Consider the following 23144-nt stretch of genomic DNA (forward strand, 5'->3'; position numbering starts at 1 on the left):
TGGAATATCAGACTTTGTGGATCATCCGTTCTGCATTTTACCCACCTCTCATTCGCAGTGTATTCTGAGCTATGTGCATTAGCTGCAGGTGGGTTTAGTATTGAGATGGCATTGATCATGACTTCCTGGGGCAGATGGTCGCTATAGTCTTGTGAGTCAATGTGGAAATCCCTTGCCCTTTGGTACAAACTGCATGAAAGGAATGTAAAATCAATTGTGGAACTGGCCGTTGTACTGTGAAAGGTTGCTGCTTGAGGGCGGTCCCCTGAGAATCTGCCATTAAGTGCTCGGAAGCCCAGTTCTTCTAGTGATGAAAAAAGTATCCGTGCTGTTTTCGAGCTTCTGCCTCCAGAGGTGTTATCTTGAGAATTTGGCTCCCAAGCGAATGGATCCTCCTCATAAGTGATATCTGTAGTTGGGTTGCTGAGCATATTTAGATTGAAATCCCCGCTGAGAATTCAGCTGTTTGTACCCTCAATATTTAATAGTTTTATGAGCTCTTCCCTCAGCTGCTGTGCTCCACTGATTTTTTCTCAGGGATGTAGATAGAGGTTTATCAAAATTATATCTTCTTTTTTGGCCCTCCCCCTTGTAGAAATTCGTATCACTTGCATTGCATTTGACGGGGTTAGTTTATGTGCGAGGGGCATTACTGCATAAATGCTCCCTATATAACTATATATGGCTAGGCCGCCCTTTTTATGACCAAAAAGTGGGTCACTAACCAGCCCCAACATCCATCCCACTGAAGGGTTTGCTACAGATCTTTCCCAGAAACCAGTGCCATGTGCCCAACCCTCTGTGGCAGGCCAAACTTTGTTGCCCAGGGTTGTAGGCTGTGTGCAGTAGGGACATTATGCAGTGTTTGGAATCTGTCCAGCCTCTGTTTTCTATCTCTCCACATGCAGCCAACATTCCACCATTGGCCTATGCAATGGCAGCTGGCCGCAGGGTCTAGCCTGGTGTCAAAGAACAAGTAACTTTGGATGTAAGAAGTTAGAAATAATCTAAATTGTAAAGCTCTTGGGAATAATCTTCCACAGGGAAGGCAAAAAGCAATTAAAAAAAGATAAAAAAAGATTGAACTGTATCAATCGTGCCAAGAAATAACTCAGAAAGGGAATAGCCGTTCTGTGATAATTGTGAGCTGATTAATATTACAGGCATACTAGGCTGAATGATTTTTTACAAGGTTTTCATACCCTTTATTGGTATAAACTTATTTTGTACCATTTCAAAACTTTCAAAAGGATTGCAGTGATGCGTGGATGAAGTCAGATTAGCCATATACCACAGTGCAGAAGGAGTAGGTCTTCGAGATAAGGGGAGGATGTATCAAGCAGTTGAATCGCCCTTGTGCCACGCAATAGGGTTCAAGGATGACACAAATACTAAGTAAGATTCATTAAGCCACGTAAAACCACCTTGCATGGCACTGAGTGGCTTGATAAATTTGAAGTAACTCAACGCCACCCAAATTGCGTAATCTGCCCCAGGAAGGCATTCCATGGGTGGAGCGTTAGTGTTCCCACGCACCCACTCATAGATTTTGGTACATTTCCAGATTTACCATTACTGGTAGACTTGTGAATGTGTCAAAATGCTATGCTTCCCCAGGGGAGATGTAGCGAGCAGAAATATATTTACGCTGAAATTACCACTGTCTTGCCTGCTGCTCTGGGGGGACTTCAAGCCCCAGTATCCTTTGCTCCTAGGAGAGAGGGGCCAGCATAGCGCTTTTAAGCACCGTCAAATACACACGCCGTGGGCCGCGCCTGGGCAAAGCCTGGGACAAGGGCAGGCCTCTCCTGCGCCCGTCAGTCCTAGGAAGAGGCAGGGCGGGGCCACCCTCCTTGGCTGTTACTGGCAGTTTTTAGATCTGATCTCTTTCTCCCCCTGCAAGCCGCTATAGAGTTCACTGGACTGTCCCCTGCTGGAGAAAGGTACTGAAATAGCTGTCGGCACTGGCTTCTTTGAGACTGTTCTTGTTGTCTGTCTGCCTTTGCACTTCCAAGCTACACAACGTACCAACTTCGGGACACTGTGCTTATTTTGTGTGCGTGCCCAGAGTGGGTAGTTGTGTGTTCTTTAAGGTCATCTTTTTCTAAGGCTCTAGGGCTATACAGAAAGTACACTGAGAGATGGGTAAGAGAAAGGGTCAGGATATGTCCCATGCCAAAAAGAAGGCCTCGGGTGCTGTTTGCCATGAGACAATGGATAGGACAGAGACGATATTGACCAAATGCCACAAAATAATCCATTCTGCGATACATCTTCCACCCTCCCTGCCAGGTAGTCCCTCAAGTACTGATAATAATTGTGGGGTCTTGACGGCCACTTCCCCTGTATCGCCACCAGCAAAAAACATGTTAGCCAAATTCCCCAGATGTTCAAAAATCACACAAAAGGACAGAGTAAAGGTTCGGGAAATGGGCCCATTGTCCCAGTGCCTGGTCCAGCCTCCCCTTACCCTGTAATGAGACAAGGGATCCTACCGATATTGCATATGCTACATAAGTAGAATGTCACAAGAGATTTGAGGTTCTTGCCAACATGGAGGCTGGGGTGTCAGGGGGTGGGTTGGATGACCATGAGGAAAATTCCTGTAAGTGAGATAAAGGCCCTGAAAATAGTAATGGAGTCCCTAAGAGATGAGCTTGTAGTACTGAGAATAGAGGTTGCTAGTTTAACAGAGGTTGTGAATTGCAAGAAGGTTGTTTCAACAGAGGCCCCCACAGCATTTTCGTCCAATGTCCCAAAGGGAAATGAAGATATGTATTTGGGATATTCTAGGACATGCGACGATAGGCCAGCGCAAAGTGCTGCCATCACTAGACCCACATCACCCCCTCTTTCCAGCCCTAGAGGTCTCTGCCCTAGTGACACGTATATCAAATCGTCAGTATACTCAGTAGGCATTGGACAAGGTAGGGGAGGGGGTAGAGTGACAGACAAAGGGGAGGTTACCTTAGATGAAGTTTGCTCCTCCAAGTCAGACCATGGGGGTTTCGGGGAATGGGGGTAGTGAGGGATGGTGTTTACACCAGATCTAATGATCAGGGCAATCAAGCAGTGGTATAACTTACAGAGGTTCATGTATGAAGAACAGGACTCACTTAAAAACAAGGTTATCCACTGGTTTATGTCTACTCGACACTGCTTCTCAATGATCAGAGATGATATTAAGCATGCAGAAAGACTGCCCCTTCCGGGGTCATCATGATATAAGATTAAGTTAGTTTTTTTGATAAGGATATAGTAGTTCTATTATTGTCAAATGACTTACGCACTATTCCCATTGTGAACTCCTCCATTACCATTAGATATAGACCCTCAGTCAGGCAAGATTTAGGGCTACCCAGGCTTCTCACGGAAGGGTACCCCAGATGCAGCATGGGTGATTTGAGAGGGCAAAGATGACTTCGGGCCGAGGGTCTGATGTCTCTAGACAAAAACCTAGCGTCCCATGGGCCATCCTCAAACTCGCACCAGTTGGAGGTGACTTTCCATCCAGGGCTGGCCACAATTTCTGAGGCCGATTGAGAGCCAATTGTCGTGGGCCCAAGGAGCGGCAGGGTTCCCACCCTTCTCGATACTGTGAAAGGGAGGGAATCCATGGATCGATGTAGTGACTCGATCTATCCTAGAATTGGTGATCGTCATCTAAGCCTCATTGTCTGACATGTGGCAGGGATTTCTAAGCTACTAGCAGACCGAGAATGGTGTATCTTTATTATGGACTCCCATGATGTGATTTTATTTTAAAAAACTTGGAGCCTGTGCACCCCCATAGAAGTGGGTTCTCTGGTTATGACATTAATGCCACTAGGAAAGAGATGGGTAGACCTTCAGGAGGTATAGCAGTCTGGGTCAAAACTGTACTAAAGTCTAGTTTCAAGTTGGTCAATGTCGAATCTCAAGATATATTAGCGTTAGAGCTGATACCTTACAGTGGCTAGAAAATTAGGATTTTTAATGTATATAATAGAGTGGTGTGGGGTTCTGAGGAGACTAACACGATCCGCATCCTAGACCATGCCCTGTTCAAACTCTCAGATAATGTTCCCTTGTTAGTAGCGGGCAACTTCAACTGCACCTTTGAATTCCTTGCCCTTACCCCATCATATTTGACTGAGGTGTGGGTTAATGAGTGGCAAATCCCATAGTTAGATCTTCCCACAGTTAGGTGGAGAAAGACAGGAGGCCAGGTGCTGGCCCTTACTCTGCCCAATAATTGAATGGGGTGACCCTGTGTCCCTCAGAACCTGGGTATTAATATGCCAATCTACAGATGGTTCTGTTGGATAAAGCAATTTATTTGTATGTCTATAAATAATATGTTAAAAGGAACAAACCAAGAGAATATTTCATAGTTGAAACAGTTAATATATTATTATTTTGTATATGGCTGTCACATTAATATTTTCTTATCAACAAATAAACAAAGGTACGAAAGGGAAGTTACTTTTTGTGAGTAGGTGACAAAAGTGACAAGGTGATGTCATACATGAAGGATATAAAAAAGGCAAGGGGAAATTTACAACAATGTAAATCATAGAAGCAAATTAATCGCTCTCCTCACTAATTCCCAAACACCCTAGTAACAATCCTATTTTAATTTTAGGGGTGGGAAAAATGTAGGATGTGAGTTTGGTGTAGAGAGTCGACGTTTCATCCAAAGGATGTGCGTTATTGAAACAACATCACAGCGGGTCTTCTTCAGGACTGTACAAATGAAGGGGGACAGCCTACATTGGGCACAATAATGGCGAAAATCATTTGGGTGTGTTCCAGGGGGAAGGGAGAGAAGAAAGGATTTAATACAAAATAAAAAATTAATGATTTGGAAGTGAGGTTGGTCACAGTGACCTGCCAAGTATAGTGGTTCTTGTTTTCACTTTTAAGGTCTTTTAAATCGCAAATGGCAGCAATTACGCCAGAATCCACCATCCGGTTGGACTCTTTGCTAAGAGGACACTTGTTTGAGTGGAGAATCTCATGAGGGAGACAACTCTGCGGTCCAAAAGGGGATTTTACCTTTAATATACGTGGCCATGCTAGCAGAATTGATTATAGTCTGGTTGCCCTCAAACTTTGGCCCCTAGTCCATGACATGACAGTGGCCGTAAGATCCGATAGTGACCACAATGCCCTTGTCCTTTCCCTTATAAAGCAGGGCTTTCATGAATCTGATATAACAGGTAGACCTGATCTGGGTGCTCTATCTGTCACTAATAACCAGAGACAAATTAGATGGGACTGGGTGGGGGAACACCCGGGGGTTCTTGACACAGTCAGAGGCAAAGTCCGCCTAGAGGTGGAAGAACTGGCCAAATTCCCCACAAATGATGTAGCGATTATTTTGGGCACCCGCCATGAGTTACTCTATATTCAGATCAGGGACATGTTGAGTAAACCGCGCAAGGTGCAAAAAAGGAGGTGAACTACACATATGAAGTGTGATCCCGAGGTTGCTTGGTACAATCAGGACTGCAGGAAAGCAAAGGGGGTGCTTGTACGTGCAGTAAAATTGAAAGTACGTCCAGCTGTGCCGGCATGTAGAGCCAAGTACAGGCAGGTAATGGAAACAGCAAAGAAGAACTAGGAAGGTTCCCTGTGGTTCTCCCTTCAGAGGGCGTTGACAGCTAAAGACCCTCAAGGGGAGGAAGCTGGCTCTAGAGTTTACAGTCCAGCCTTAAGAGTGGGTATTTCACTGTGGGTCCTTTTATGAATTAGGCACCACAGCAATCGAGGAAGCAAGCGATAGAAGGGGGAGATCTCAACTGGAGTGGGTGAAGTTCTGTTTTTTTCCATCGAAGAGACCCAAGCAGCAATTAATTTGTGTGTTTCATTCTGTGCCCCTGGCCCCAATAGAATCCCTGATGACTTGTATAGAGTGGACATAATCATTTGGGGCTCTTACATAAATCTGCTTACCAATACCATCGCATCTGGTGCTACAATCCCCCCTGCGTGGAAATTAGCAGAAATAATTCCCATCTATAAGAAGGGGTAGAGAGCTAAGCCGGCTACTATAGGTCCATAAGCCTCATTTACTCCCTGCAGAAAATCATCTGTAAACAGATTTTTGCTAGGATTTATGTGGCTTTTGTTGATCTACGGTCTGCATTTGATCTAGTTCCCTAAGCCAGTTTATGGAGAGTTTTAAAAGAGATGGGCATACCGGGAAATCTTTGAGATATTTTAATCTGATTGCACTCATCAAACACAGCCCAAGTTAGGTGGGGGGAGGATAATCAAGTAAAGGAGAAATTCCCAATTCAATGTGGAGTGAGACAGGGTTGAGTGTTAGCTCCCACACTTTTTACTCTTTTTATCAATGGGGTGGTCAATTTCTTAGATCGAGATGGGTGTGATGCCCCCAAAATCGGCATAATAAGAGCAAATGCTCTTCTTTTCGCCCATGACTCCCTTCTTATCTCCAAATCCCCGCAAGGCCTGCAACAACTCCTGAATGACTTCACTCGGTTCTGCGATGAGCGGGGCCTGGTATTAAATTAGGCCAAAGCAAAATATATGATTTTCACAAGAGGATCTGCCAAACTATCCAAAAGACGGTAGGAAGCAGAAATCTGGAGCAAGTAGATGTTTTTGATTATCTGGGTATCCGCCTGACCCCTAAAATACCCTGGGCTCCCCACATCGAGAAAGTGAAACTGTTGCTAACTCAGCAGACCGCTCACATTAGTAAAATTCATAGAAATACGCTGTCTAGGCAAGTGGCCTCAGCCCTGAAAATTTATAACATTAAGGTCCTGGGGGGCCCTTTATGGAGCAGAACTTTGGGGCACTGGTAATACAAATTGTTTGTCTAGTATAGAAAATTGTTTTCTTGGATCTCTGTTAGACTTACCTCACTGACTCCTTTCTACTTGCATTGTGCCATAGACAGCTGGCCCATAAGCAAGACTACAAATTATTCATGTTCTGGTATCAGTTGTGGTCTGTTGAAGAGCTTACCTCCTACAGTGAGGCTCTGTCTGGTCTTTTGAAATTCTCCCAGGTAACCTCGATTCCATGGTTTAGCTCATTGTGGGATTTACAGCGGAGGCTTGGGATGAAGGCGTTCTGGTCTAATCCGGAAAGTCTGGCTCTTATTCTGAGGGCCAGGGTTAAAGTGATGTTCTGGAAAACAATAGCTGAGAAGTAGTCGGTAAAACCAGAGGGTAGTTTGACCCAGGAGTTCTTTAATTTTTAAATTTGTTTCCCGCTATGAGGACAGTATTGACGAAATTGTTCCACCTCTGGCACACAAACTTTTTTTACAGTTTGATACAAGACTTTACCTACTAAATTGGTTTGTATTAAGTGACGTTGTAATGCTTTTGACAAAGATCTCTGTCCTTCATGCAAAGCCAGCCCATAATCCATTGTGCATCTAATATTTTTTTGTCCAAAGTACATATCTTTGAGGAAAAAGTGGATAATTCCGTTATGCAGATTGGTTGGTCCCTGCCATTACCTAGATGTGCTGAGAATCTTTTATACAGATACATGCAGGGTAATAGGTTATGGCCTGGCCAAATACACTTCCGGTGGACTATTACGGGCAATGGAAGGTTGTCTGGTGCCTGGTGACTGCATATGTGGGTTTCCACGAGTCGTGGGTTAATATTCAGTCCCCAGCTCTATGCTTGTGGTGGTAATTAACAAAAACACGTTTTCCACTGCATCAATAAAGACAATTTCTGGAGGTGGTAATGTGTGACAGTCATTGTGTGTATTGATGCATTGCACTTTGTTGTGATGGTGATGCATTGTGTTTTTTGTGCAGTTGTGTTTTTGTGCTGCATATCTCAATGGGATATTGCTGTGTTGCACTGTGGGTTTGGTGGTGTGTTCTGTTTTGACAGTGGTGTGCCCTGTTTTTTTTGTTACGTTACTTTGATATTGTGTAGTGTATACTTTAAAGGTCAACAAATGCTGCTTACATTCAAAGCCAAAATCTTTTCTGTGATAAGCAACTATTTACCGCTGTTTAAGGTGGGAAATATGACTGCTCCAGCTCTTCAAGTATTTAAAACACCAGTCACCCAAACACTGTGGCAGAAACAGGTCTTAAACTAGCACTCCCAGTGCTCCCATTATGTACAAGGCCCTTGCTTTCAAACCACTTCAGGGCTTTGAGAATGGATCTAGAAAGGAGTTGTGGGAGAAACTGTGACTAAGGTATTCCAGGCAGGTTCCAGATTGGGGTTATTGTAACATCACAATTTCATCAACACCTACCTATGTCTATTTTAAAAGTGCTTTTGCAGTGAATTTTGTAAATTCAAATAAAACAATATAACCCTCCAACATTCTGACTACAATTAGCAGCATAGTGAGCATATGCCTTGCAAATCTCTTTATAGGAAACACAACGAAATTATTTCCACCATCAAGTCTGACAATACATTGACTGGATTTTCAAAGAGATCGGTGTGTCATGATGTTATCATGCACAGATACAGGAATTATTTTATGAAATTTTCTGCATTAAAGGGTTTATCTACAAGTTATCGTTCACAAAGATTTTTCCAAAAACTTGTCAGTCAATAAAAGTGGTATGATATATAAAACACAGAACTAAAAATCTGAGAATAGAATTTGGGAATTATGAATTTTCATAAAATTCTATTTATAGAAAAACCGAAATGCTTAATGTTCACATACAATTTTTTTACAAGTAAAATGAGGGGCCAATTCATAAAAGCTTTTCTGAGTATAGGAAGTAGTACTACAGAAGTATTCTTTTACATACTCTTACATGTCTTTGTGAATCAGCTCCAAAACATCCAACTCGCTATTGGTGCAAACAGGGCCCAGTCCTTTGCATTGTAATTGTATTGACTTCTCCCTGAATATTCCCACTTCAGTCCCATTTTAGATATTTTGGCCAAATTCATAGAGGCATGTAAGAGCATGTAAAAGAGTACTACTGGAGTGTGACTTACGTACTCCAAAATGACTCACAGGAAGCTGGTTGCTTTTGAACAGCTGCTAAGGAAGATTATTCCACTCACTGGATGCATTGCATCAAAATGACTACCAGTCTGCCAAAATGGCACTAAAGTTATGGGTTGCATTTATCGGATGTTTTTATACCAGAAACAAACATGCTTGATATAAACTATAACTTTGGTTGAGGGAAAGGGGAACAGGAAGGTACATCATTTGGGCTGCCCTTTGTAGCTATTGTCTGAGTCAGACTGCTCCATGCTCCACCACACACTATTTTAGGTTCATACAGCATTTTAGTTGTATTTATTAGATGCTTTTGAGCATATTGTTTCTTCTTACAAGCAACTAGTCCATAAACCTGCTTACGACTGTGGTCTGCCTAAAACCCACATTTTTTTGAGGTTGTGGAGCGGGAATTGCTGCAGAGCTAAGCCATGTGCATAGGCTAAATAATATCAGATACAAAAATGAGTGCACAGATGATGCCCATAGTACCACTACAGTTATCTTTTTGAAAGTGGAAGTCTTAAAATGCTATGTCTAAAATGAGTTAGTAATTTTATTTTTTGATGTATAAAACTTCTATGCCTGACATTTTGCAGTCCATGAAAATCCGAAATATAACAATATAGTGAGTCAATATGCCTCATGTAATCCCTCTATTGCACATAATTTGCCACACATACAGGATCTTATAGGGTTATATTTTTTTTTACAAAAATATATCTTTATTAAATATTTGCACACATCACATACATAACCATGTCATGGAGAAATCAATCCATCACATTTGGAGGACCCCAAACCTTTAGTGAGTATACAATCTCTACAACTCTCAAAAGACCCAGGGCCATATGTAAGAACATTGAGATTACAGAATTGTTAACCGAATTGTAATTTGGAAATCAGTATCAAAGTGTCACTTCCTCAATTTGTGAATCGGTATGATTCGCATTTGCAATTTCCTACTACTGATTCAGTAAATTGTGAATTAGTATTTAGGATAAGTCACATTTGGGAACCGCTTGTTGACATCACATTGAGGAACTGCTTTAATACACCAACACTTCAGAGCACAGGGGAAGAAAGGGATTGATTCCTAAACCAACTTTGATGCTGTTTTTGGAGTGCTAAATTGGATTTATTCAAGATGTTTACAGAACAATCTGAAAGGGATGTTGGAGACAGAAAAAGGAATTCAAAGTTTGTGAAAAGGAGCTTACAGGGGAATGTGTGGTTCACAGAAATGAGCTGTTATGTTCCCAAACCTAGGCCTAAGTAGCAAAGCAACCTTTTACCTACATTTGTCCTAGCTTCCTCTGCATTATGGTTCTAGCACTGACCATTTACCCATTTATGTGCTGAACAAATGTCATTTGGTTTCCTTGAAACCAGCCTAATTTATTAGGAATGAGGATTCTTAGTAAAATTGCCTCACATGACGTACATAACAGGATTATCATACTCTGTACAAAAATCATCGCTATCTTCATCCTAGGGCGATAGAGCTACTTTATTATAGTTACAATTATTGGTTTAGGCTCATTTATATAATCGTACTCACAACATTTCAATTGCGGTTGGAACCCTGAAGCTACCTTTGTGGTATAAAAGAACTCCATCTTCACTAGGTAACTAGAGGAGACGTCTCCACACTGACACAGACACTGAGGTCCCTGCACGCTGAAGCTTCAACACACAGCGGTCTGACATCCCTTACAGGGTGTCCAACTCATGATAAAGAGGCGGTCTTTCATTTTCTACCATCAAGTGGCTCTTTCCTAAGGGATTCTTGGTTGTACACACTTATACATGCTAGGTACACTTAAGTACACTTAGGTAGGGTCCGATTCGTAGGAGTACGCTTGATTACTGTCATATTTATATGCCTGCATACATTCACTGTTTTAGCACCATGGTAGAATTCTACCTTCTATTTACTCTGTTGGTGCTTGTAATCTGTTACATTTGCTTCTGTCTATTCATTGTCGCGGCAAACATGTTTTATACTAGAATGACACTGGTTCAATAAATGCTTATTGAAAACGTCCCCAACATTTACTCTGTGCATCTCTCTGAGACTACGTGAGCATGATTGACTGAGCGAAAAGTACTGTACTGTTTCCACACTCCCTGAAGTGTCAAGCGTTGTCATGTTCAATGACTGCCAAACACTATTTGCTCCTTGGTAAGGTTCAGGGGCTTATAGTGGCAGTGTGAGCTACCTGGTCTATAGGCTGTCATATCCTGTGGGGGTGTCCGAAATCAGTCTAGACACCAAAACCACAGTTTATGTTGCCCAACAAACGTACAGCTCCTATATATTTTTAGTAACTGCACAACAGATCTTTTAGGATATACTAGACAAAAATTCCATTGGAGTGACCCAGCTCACTATCCCAGTTTCCTGAAATCCAGAAACCTGGTACAATTTGCAGTAAAGGACATATGAAAAGGTCACCAATCTTCTTTCAGCAGTGCTGGAAACATGGGGGACCATTGAGACAGCCACCACTTCCTTCTTTAGAAACTCTAATTGATTCCAGAGAGTATTGTTAGTTTCATCGATATCAATACATCCAACCATCAACTACATCACAAGGTAAAGTTTTATTTTAAATACAAAGTAGCATCATGATTTACTGAGAACATATTTAAAAACATAACATAGAGAAAATACTCCATCACAATGCTTATATTGACCTTCCTGATGCATTCAGAGTAGTATAGACTTCAAAAATATTATATTAATATTTATATTTCAGTTAAAAGCATTATTAAAATTTAAAATCGTAAGGGAGTTCTTGTAGATTTGTTTGAAATGAATAAATGTGAGATAAAAAAGTTTTAACATTCTACATAGTAAGTCATATATCTATGTATCAAAGTTATACCATCCCAGAGAGAACATGAAACTGAACAAGTGCCCACCCCAGATAGTCCTTCATGGAGGTAGCCACTGACTTACCAGCCATACCAAGTGGACCTGTTCCATCCAGATGCAGAGCAGCAGTTTCTCCTTTGCCATATTGCCCCGCTGTCTCTGAGTAGACTGCTACAGCCTGGGACTCACCATCACCAATACTGAGGGCCTGACAGATGCGCTAGAGGCTTATGCAATGTTGATGCAGTTCTTCCAGGACAATAAATGCAGGGCTTGTAACAACTGAAGTCGTTGATGAAACCTCAAACCTGTTTGGTGGCTTAGAGTCCTCAGTGCCTTTTGTGCAGCACCTGCAAAATAAAAACATTAAAGTTGTGAATAGACACTTAATAGCTAGGACTCGTAGGCTGTCACACAAGTTAAAAGGACAAGAAAGTTCAAGAGATACCGCAGAGAAGGGACACAGATCCATATGCGAAGAATTGGACAGGCTTACAGAGGCTTTAAGTCATGTTTTCACAGTCATGCAGCAAGACAATTTGATTGAAAGGCCCAGCTCTAGCCAAGTATATCTCATTTGAATTCTTTTAGCAGGTCAGTGAACCATCTTGCATGTGTCACCTCCACATTGACATGCCATCCTGTGAATATTGAGAGCGAGATGGGTCGCTATAGTAGGGATATGGCACGTGGGCTAGTTCAAACAAAAATTGCCTTAGAAAGCATAAAAACTAGCAACATTTCAGGAACTTGTGATACAAGTGTAGGGGAAGTTAAGAAGCTTCAAGCCTTAGTGGCCTCTAAGTGACAGATGCAATTAATTTTTGGCGTACACAAAGACATACATCAGGGACTGATGTTTATATGACTCCTGAAGCTCCTTCCATGGAAAAAGCAAGTGCCAGTAGATCCAGGAGAAAACAATAATATTGTATTTATTATTAACCCTGTTTTTCTTTTGTTTACATAACAGAACCCGAAACAAATATGTTTTAATTTACTGAAAACTTTATTTCCTGCTGTGTAAATAACACAAAATGAAAAAGGAATTTCTTTTCACACTGTCATAACAACACTGTTGCCTTGAGTTTGATTTGCAAAGTTTGTTTAATCATTACCTTAAAAGAAATATGTTGTTGTACCTATATGACATGTTCTCCCTTCACCAGAACAAGAGGCGTCTTGGGGGGGCTGTGGAAGTGCAATATTATTCTCAGGATCTAAACCAACTAAATCTCAACAGCAGCATAGCAAGTCGCTATTACTTTGCAGCAGATATCTGGACTTTATTTGTGAGCTCCCCAACTTTTAGAAAGGCACCTGAATATTTCCCTTAAGAATTTTAAATGTCTGCTCTGTTACTTTTAGCTTCCTACCCAGCCTAGGTACTCACGAATGACTATACTACACTTGGAGCTTAGTATAACATGTCTTTATTCTTCTGTGTGTAACCGTGAACCCAAAATTCTAAACCTGAATTATTTCACTATCAATCAATCAATCAATCAATCATAGGCATTTGTATAGCGCACTGCTCACCCGGAGGGTCTCAAGGCGCTGGGGGGGGGGGGGAACGCTGCTGCTCGAACAGCCAGGTCTTGAGTTGCTTCCTGAAGGCGAGATGGTCTTGCGTTGTCCGGAGGTGGATGGGGAGGGAGTTCCATGTTTTGGCTGCCAGGTAGGAGAAGGATCTTCCTCCGGCGGTGGCTCTGCGGATGCGGGGGACGGTGGCAAGTGCGAGGCTGGCGGAGCGGAGCTGGCGGGTGGGCTTGTGGAAGGTCAGGCGGCTGTTGAGGAACTTGGGGCCCAGGTCGTGGAGGGCCTTGTGTGCGTGGGTGAGGAGTCGGAACGTGATTCTTTTGTTGACGGGGAGCCAGTGCAGGTCTCTCAGGTGTCCGGAGATGTGGCTGTGTCGGGGGATGTCCAGGATGAGTCGTGCTGAGGCGTTCTGGATCCGTTGGAGTTTCTTCTGGAGTTTGGCGGCAGTGCCGGCGTAGAGGGCGTTCCCGTAGTCCAGCCGACTGGTGACGAGAGCCTGGGTGACCGTCTTCCTGGTCTCGGTGGGGATCCACCGGAAGATCTTTCGAAGCATGCGCAGGGTGTTGAAGCATGAAGACGAGACGGCGTTGACTTGTCTGGTCATCGAGAGGGAGGAGTCCAGGATGAAGCCTAGGTTGCGTGCGTGGTCCGTTGGCTTGGGGGTGGCTCCCAGGGCGGGGGGCCACCAGGAGTCGTCCCAGGCGGAGGGTGATGATCCCAGGGTGAGGACCTCTGTCTTGTCTGAGTTCAGTTTCAGGTGGCTGTTCTTCATCCATTCTGCGACGTCTTTCATCCCTTCGTGTAGGCTGGCTCTGGCGGCGTCCGGGTCGCTGGTGAGGGAGAGGATCAGCTGGGTGTCGTCGGCGTAGGTGATGATCTTGAGGTTGTGTTGACGTGCGATGGTTGCGAGGGGGCTCATGTAGACGTTGAAGAGGGTGGGGCTGAGCGATGACCCTTGTGGAACGCCGCAGATGACTTCGGTGGCCGCTGACCGGAACGGGGGGAGGCGGACTCTCTGGGTTCTTCCGGCGAGGAATGAGGTGATCCACTCCAGGGCCTTCTCCTGGATGCCGGTGTTGTTCAGGCGCTGTACCAGGGTGCGGTGGCAGACAGTGTCGAACGCTGCTGAGAGGTCCAGGAGGATGAGGGCCGCAGTTTCCCCGTTGTCCATTAGGGATCTGATGTCGTCTGTGGCTGCGATGAGGGCGGTCTCCGTGCTGTGGTTGGCTCGGAAGCCGGATTGCGAGTGGTCGAGGGATCCGTTGGTCTCGAGGAAGGCGGCTAGCTGTCTGTTGACGGTCTTCTCGATGACTTTGGCAGGAAACGGGAGGAGCGAGATGGGGCGGTAGTTCTTGAGGTCGGAGGGGTCTGCAGTTGGTTTCTTCAGCAGGGCACTGATCTCGGCGTGGAGTCCATCAGGAGCCACAAGCTCCTATGATACAACATCCCCCCCCCCCTTGTTAAATAAAAAATAGATTTTTTTTTACAAATATATACATATCATAGCTTTTCAATGAGACTTTTTGGTGCTTTGATCACACATCCTGAGTGTGTCTTCGGAAAATGGGGACAGGCAGAAAAAATGTCTAAGACCGGCACTGGTGATGTGGAAGCAGCTGCAGTCAGGGGTTCTTTAAGTGTCCTTTCAGACCCAATCATTTCAGTGACATCAGTGCCTGAAGAGCGATGAGCCACCTCGGAAATGTGAGGAATCTCGTATAATGGACTTCCCAGGATATTGGGTACTCACCATGTGTCCTTTGCTGTTCACAACATGAAATGATTCAGCATCAAACGGAGCATCAGGCATTAGTTTTCTATGCTGACGACCAAGCACTTGATCTCCTCTAGTGAACATAATGTCTTTTGCATGTTGGCGCTTGACTGCATAGGCCTTCATTTCCCTCTTACGATCCAAGTCTTTCATGCAGGTTTCTTCCTAAGTATTTGATCTTCTGTTGGTCCATTGAGGTAACTTGGTCGTCATGGTTCTCCCAAACATCAAGATTGCAGGGCTTTTTACCTGTGGCCAAGTGAAGGGGCGAACAGTAAGCTTGAAGTATCAAATTTAAGACAGCATGAAGGCCGAACTTTTCTACTACAGCAAGCTGGACAGCTTTCTTAGTAGTACTCATGCAACATTCAACAAGGCAATTGACTTGTGGCCAAAGAGGTGTGCTCTTTTGATGCTTCACATTAAGATGACTGAGAAAGTCTCAGAATTCTCGACTGTTGTAAGGCGGGCCATTTTCCGAATTTAAGATTGCAAGAACACCCCATAACACAAAGATGCCATCTAATCGCTCAATGACTCTTTCTTGAGTAATGAATGAGAGATCTTCTATGAAGGGAAGATGGGAGTATTCATCAATGATCACCATCAGGTGATGTCCATTGTCAAGCGGACCGAAGAAGTCAACGGCAATTCTTTCCCATGCATGTGCTGGCAACTTTGACATGTTTAAGGTGTGTTGAGTGGTTTTTGATGACAAGCAGTTGTATAGAGGACAGTACATCAATTATCTTTCAGTTCTTCCGTCAGGATTTGGAAACCAGACTCGGCCTTGGAGAGCTTGTTTTGTGGCAACCGTTCCACAATGTCCTTCATGGACCACTTCAAATATCTGTTGTACCAGACTCTCCAGAATGACAAGTCTTGAACCTCTTGAAATAATACCTTCCTGAGTAACTGTAGGACGCTGGCTAAGTATATGGTGCTCACTTATGTAAATGTGCACCCTGCACTAACCCAGACAACCCTTATGGGGATTTTCGTGGTCTTAGACAACCTTAGAAAGCTCTCTAAGTGGTAACTGTGGAAAGCACCCTTCACGCTTAGTCCAGAAGGAGTGTAAAGCAGCTTGTTTCACCAGATCTTAATCTTATTGGTATAGGTTAAGTGAAAAAGAACCACACAGTGTATTTATAAAAATAGGTATTTATTATAAGCCACTCACTAACACACAACAATATCTCCTACCTGGAGATATGATACAATGCACACAATACTTTGCAATAAAAACAGGTAAGTAGCATGGTTACACAGTGGTCACCATGGGGGGACCAAACCATATACTAAAATAGAGGGATGCAAATGGCAACTCAAGTCAAGACTGTACCCAGAAGACATAGAAGTGCTGACGACCCAGGGAACCACCTGAGGTAAGTACCCAGGAACCCCACGGAGACCATGTGCAGAGTGGGAACACGACCGCGCACTCAATTCAAGTCAAAAGGTAAGTCGCAGTCACAATTTTAAAGAAGAAGGACCCATTCCAGTGGACCCTGAAGAAACCCAGTGGAAGACAGAAGGTTGTAGAGCCACCCCACCTGTGGATACCCTAGAAAGCAGGATGCCTACACCAGGCAAGCCAGGTGCATAGGTGTGAAGTGGCGTCGGAAACCGCCGTCAAACTCAATTAAGAACTTCAGGAAGATGCCGCTGCTCCAGAAGGTGAAAGTGTCTAGTGGAACCCAAAGGTGGCTTAAAGATGAGAAGTACCTGCAAGCAGAGAGAACAGAGTCTATGCCACTCAGGAGTGACCAGGAGGCACAGAAAACAAATGCCTACTGATGTTGGGAGATGCAGAAGAGTTGAAAATGGCTTTGGAGCTGCAGTTGTGTGGACCAGGCAACGCTGTGGAAGACCAGGAGCCATTCATGAACTGTCCCACGGGGATGATGAGAGCTGGGAGTCGGTGTCCATCAGGAGCAGCAACAAGCCTTGGCAACTGCAAACAACGTAGCAAGCAAAAAAAGTGCAGAGTTAGGACCAGCATGGTCCAAGGGACTCACAACAAGCAGGGGAATCGGAGTAGGCCCGAGCAATCTGGGGAGCCCACTGGAGTCAAAGTCCAGAGGCACAGGAGTTGCAAGATGACCTCTAGTAACTCACCAAAGATGCAGGCCCACTGTGCAAATGATGTGGTGAGGTCGAAGATTTTGGCTGTAGGAGATGCTTATGCCTGGAGTTTCATGAAGCCTGAAGATCACTGGTGAAGAGAGCCAACAAGCCATTGCCAATGGCTGTGTTGCCGAGCCTTTCGGAGTCCATGGGAGCAGCAGACCGGTCAGCTTGGTTGCGGTGCCTGCAGATGCAGGGAAGTGACTCCTTTACTTCAAGGGAGATTCTTTCAGGTTTCTTGGATGTCCACAGGCCTTGGAAAGATCCTGTATGGAGCACATGCACAGACATTGCAGTGGACGAGCAGGACGACGTTACCAGGAGCAGCAGGAGTCTTCCCCGTTGCAGTCTTGATGTCCAGAGCAGAGTCCAGCAAAGTCCAGAGTGCCCAGACGGTCGAAGATGAAGTGGTGTCTTGATCTGAATCTTGTCCCACGACGAATCTCGGACCCACCCACAGGTAAGCCCTTAAGTACCCTAAGTAAAGGGTTGGGAAGACTCAGGGGTCGCTCCCAGAGGAGGGGCTGGACAGTGGGGAGGATATTCCCATGTCCTTTGTCCAGTTTTGCAGCAGAACAGAACCCAACGGCTCCCTGAACTGGTTTAAACTGGAGTATGCAAGGAGGTCACCAAATGTGCCCATCAAGCAGCCTCAGTGGCGCTTGCAAGTGCCCCACCCTGTCCCAATACACTTAACCTTATCTGGGAGATGGTCACACCTCCCTGTGACAGTACATCTATTGTTCTGCCTTCCCCTGCTCAAGCTTGGTTTAGCAGCAGGAAGGCAGAAACATCTCTCAGGTCAGCAGCAGCACTAACTTGCTGTCCGGTTCTGGAAGACTGGTACCAGGGGTACTGAGGGCCTCCCATAGGAGCTTTACAGTGCATGGATTCATACCTCTCACATGGGTTACAGTGTGGGGGTATGATTCCAACATGTTTGATACCAACAATACAGGGTTTCGGTACAGCCAGTTTAGAGATGGGCATTGCGTAATGACGCATGACCACTCTATATATCGTAATGGCTGATGCACTTACAACCCTGGAGAATAGACTCTGAAGGTTATAGGGGGGCCCTGCTCATGCAGGGGCACCCTCACACTTAGAACAGAGCACCCTCCGTTCAGGATTGAAAGGCCTATCTTAGGGGTGACTTATAGGTTTTAGGTGCAGTGACCTCAGATATAGGGAAGCCTAAAGCTGTCGTAGATGGTGCTAGCATCAGCTTATACAGGATGCAATGGTAGGCCGGGAGTCACAATTTGAGGGGTCTTTCATGACTGACATAATACATGTTTCAGCCCATGAGAGACCCCTGGTGTACCTATGCCCTGGGTACCTTGGTACCATATACTAGGGACTTATCAGGATACACTAGTAGCCAATCTGGGGTGTACCTAAATACTCACCATAGCCAATTTAGAGGAGAAAGCAGGGAGACTGGGGTCCTGATTAGCAGGATCCCAGTCAGACTAGTCGGACACAGCATAACACTAGGCAAAGAGTGGGGGTAACCATGAAATTAGATCCTACTTTCCTACAGTAATTGACAGTTCATCTTTGACATTTTTAAACATTTGGTATTCACTGTCACTGGTAAGAGGTCAAGGGTGCTGGTGCCAAGACTGATGTGTAATAATGTCCTTCAGTTTCAGCATGTCACCATCTTGACTCCTGGCAGTGACAATTTGTTCCAATGAAATAGCAGGTAAGTAGCTGGAATTTACGATGACATTTCTGTAGGCTTCAGCTGTGCACTGTAAGCGCATTCGTAAGAAGTAGTCAGCAGGGTTTTGATCTTTTGTTGGACAATGCACGATGGTGTAGGTGTATTCTTGCAATCGCAGACCTCAACGTTCAACGGGAGGAGGCACTTAACTGGGTAGGCATTTTTGCCTTTGGATTGCCAAAGATAGTAAACAATGTGTGATGACCTGAAACAAGATTGAAAGGCTTTCCATATAAGAATACATGGAAATGTTCACAAGCCCACATCACTTCTAAGCTTTGTTTCTCAGGTTGTGACTATGTATGTTCAGCTTGGGACAAACTTTGCCTCGCATATGCCACAATACATCTTCGAGCATCTCATTGTCTGTTGTGCTGTGCAAGAATAACGCCTCACCTGACAGGGCTAGCGTCAAACACAACCTCAGTATGAAACTTTGGATCAAAGTATGCCATTTCAGTAGCGTTCTCAATAACTTGTTTCATTTTCTCAAAGCTTCCCTCAAATTCATGTGACCTAAGAAAAGAAAATTGTTTTTCGTTAAGTCTATAAATGATGCACTGACAATGGCAAAGTCTTGCATGTATCTAGAGCAATAGCTGGCCATGCCAAGGAATGAACATAACATGGAAACATCTTGTGGGGAACTGGCAGTTGACAGTGCTTGCACTTTAGCTAGATCGAGTGTCATGCCCCCATCAAAAAAGATATGGCCAAAGAATTTTAACTTTGTCTTATGGAACTCACATTTCTCAGCATTCAAAGTTAAACCAGCATCAGAGAGCAACCGACAAACTTGAATGAGAGCTTTGTCCTGCTCCTTCTATGTAGCTCCGAAAACGAATATGTTATCGCTATAATTTAAAGCATTCATTACAGACTATGACATGTCAAATGACATCTTGAAATAGCTCTGCAGCTGATGACACACCAAAACGTAGTCAATTCAATATCAGGCTTTATTTTCGCAAAATTGCCATAAATCATCGCACACAAAAAAATCGCATTGGCAATAAAACCACATTTATCAATATAAAACATTTTTTTTTATAAAATCCAATCTAAAACATAACATGCATATTAGTAAAACCATTATATAATCATGCAAAATTCATAACAGTCACATAAATTGATTAGCTCACACAGTGGTATGTGGAGTGAAGTCAGTACTGTAGATTCTGAACAATATATACAACAGTGCAGCCTTAGATCTCTGGGGGGTACACAGTTTCTGTCTAGCTCTCCATTATGATATCAAATATCAGGAGAGTATGAAAACCTTCAGTTGACTGGAGTCAGATTTCATCATTCTCAAGACCACCTTATGTTCTTTGACTCCCATATTGCAGCACAAAGGTAGTATCAAGTTCTTCCTTTTGCACTGATGGGCCGGTCAGAAAAAAATAGCATGCTCAAGTATTGGCACAAGATGGACACCCGCCCCTCTGGTGCCACGCGCTCATTTGAAAGTAAATGAATGGATGGCCAAAGTCCTATAGCAGAACTGCAAAAACAGCCCTCTTGTTGATGCCGGCTCTATCTCATCCCAAAAACGCTCTCTAAGAAAGAAAGGAGTCCTTTACCATAAATACAGCATCAAAAAGAGAGCTAGGCTTGATCTGGGAATATACTATGTCATCTTTATTTTGCTGATAGTTGGACTTGATGAGTGTCTTAGAAATTACACTGGCCTTCGCTGGGTTGCTCCAGAGACTCTCGCAATCAATCTTAGTAAGACTCGCTTTTACGTATCTCAGCCAGTGTTTATTGTGTGTACCGGGGATGAGCAATATCTTTTCTTGAGCCTAGCGATATGAGCACAATTTAGGGGTGGCACAGATTCAATTCCATAAGAGAATAGGTCTTAATCTGATCTTCTAGTTAATGGGTCTAAGCCTAAGGTCCAGTCTAAGGAGGAGTAAGAGGGTGCTGATAGATAAACCTGCCAGCTGGCGTATAAATCGTTTTTCCATTGTTAGTAGTGACTTTGCTTCCCTTTGTCCCAATAATTATACACCATAAAAAGCTGAGTCTAGGGACTGATGATTGCATATCATGGACATTTTTACAATCCCCCCGGCTACGTTGAGTTTGCCCCGGCTTACATGGGCACACCAGTCTAGCTGTTCCATAAGTGTGATCCCCAAATAGTCAAAATGACGCACATACTCCAGTGAGGCTCCTATTAGCGTAGAATTGGGTCTAGTTGAGTGACACAGATTTATTTGTTTTTTGTTGTTGTCTCTTGGCAGATTTATATAGCGCAAACTCGACCCAAAGGTATTGAAGCGCTTTACACGAGCACTAGTTATGCTACACAAGGACACATAATTTATTTGGTAGGCACAGGGAGATTAAGTGATTTGCCCAGAATCACAGGATGTTGAGCCGATGCCGAGGCTCGAACCTGGTTCCCCAGCTCCAAAGTTGGCAGCTCTAGCCGTGAGACCACATCCTCTCCTCTAATTCAGGATTCAGGATCATGAATTTCCCTACATTAATCTCCAAACCCATTTGCCTGCAGAAACATTTGAAACAGTGCAGTAGTCTCTGGAGGCCCATAGGAGATATGGAAAGAAGCAGTCTGACATCCGTGTTGCAGCAGAAGCTCTTTTCGGCTTTCTAGCACTGGGCCCATACAGTTGTTATTCTAACTTAGTTATTTCACTCAGATTGTATACTTCACCCACAGAGGAATTGGTCCTCTGATGGACCTTTCTTCGTTCGTTGCTTCGAGAGGTGAGAAATCAGGGTGTCAAACTGTTGGCCACCCAATGAAAACCATCAATGGGTAACCAACTTACAAATTAGAGATCAGGTTTAATTACAATACTCTCAGAGCTATGCTATAGAAATAGAATATTGTAATTGGAAGACCCAACCTACCAAAGAACTTAAATCTGAGAAGAATTATACATACCAGAAGTTCTGCTGTGGCTACACAAAACAAGAGCAAAAGAACATGATGTTCTAAAAACACTCTCATCATGCATTTAGAAATCAAATATTTGTAAGCACAGTTTGGAACATTAAGGAACAGTAAAAGACAGACAAATTTAAATAATTTGGTTATGGTATTTAAGATCCAACATCAATCCATATAAGTAACATTTTAAGTAACTTACAACTCGCAGTAAAAAAGCACACACTTTTGTCAAAGTAAATCTATTGCTAAATACATGAATCCATAAAGAGGATGGTTAAGGTTAGAATTCCTTCCACTAACAAAGGCAGGAGGATAGTCCAGAAGCTTTCTTTTAGCACAGGCAAAGGGATCAAGTTTGAGTCCACTAGGGAAATGCCAGTGGCCAGGGAAATAGAGCAATAATCAGGAAAGTTCAGGTCTGGTATCTCACCAGACAGTTCCAAACATCCAGCTGCTAAGTTTATCAGCAAAGGGAAAAAAGGCAAGGGATATGCAAAGGTAGTCTGGCAGGCAGTCAGAAATTGAGAAAAAGGTCTCCCCCTCCTCCTATGAGAGTCACTTTTTATACTCCAAATCATCCATTTGTGACACCAGTTGTCACCATATGATGGGCTGACCGTCATGTGACCATTATCCCATTATGGTTTTCAATCTCCCTAAATTTCACCATTCCACCCCACTTCTGAATTCACTACATTGGCTCCCCGTGCGAGCAAGAATTCAATTCAAGCTCGCATCCATCACTTTTCTGGCCCGATCGGGTTTGGCGCCAGCCTTCATCTCCTCTGAGATTGTCTCATATATCCCCACCAGGGCTCTACGTTCCTCCTCCCAGTCCCTCCTCACCATCCCACGCTTCCGGAGAAAAAAGTGGGGAGGATCCAAATTTGCTATCCTTGCCCCCACCCTCTGGAATTCCCTTCCCCTTGAACTTCGCTCCATCACCCTCTATTCACAGTTCCGTAAATGCCTTAAAACCCACTTATTTACAAAGTCCTTTGAATAAACGCTCCCCCTTCCCTCCCTGCCTCTAACCTCAGTCCCCGTCAGCCATAGCGCCAAGAAACCGCTGGTATACGTGCGCTCTAAAAATACTTTCAAACTCAAACTCAAACTCACCAGGTACAAAATTTATACTCCAACATATTGTCCCATGTTGCTCCTGAGAAAAGACTGTCCATTCTGTCCTCATAGG

The sequence above is a fragment of the Triturus cristatus genome, chromosome 2_1 (genome assembly GCF_964204655.1).
Source record: "Triturus cristatus chromosome 2_1, aTriCri1.1, whole genome shotgun sequence".
NCBI lineage: Eukaryota > Metazoa > Chordata > Amphibia > Caudata > Salamandridae > Triturus > Triturus cristatus.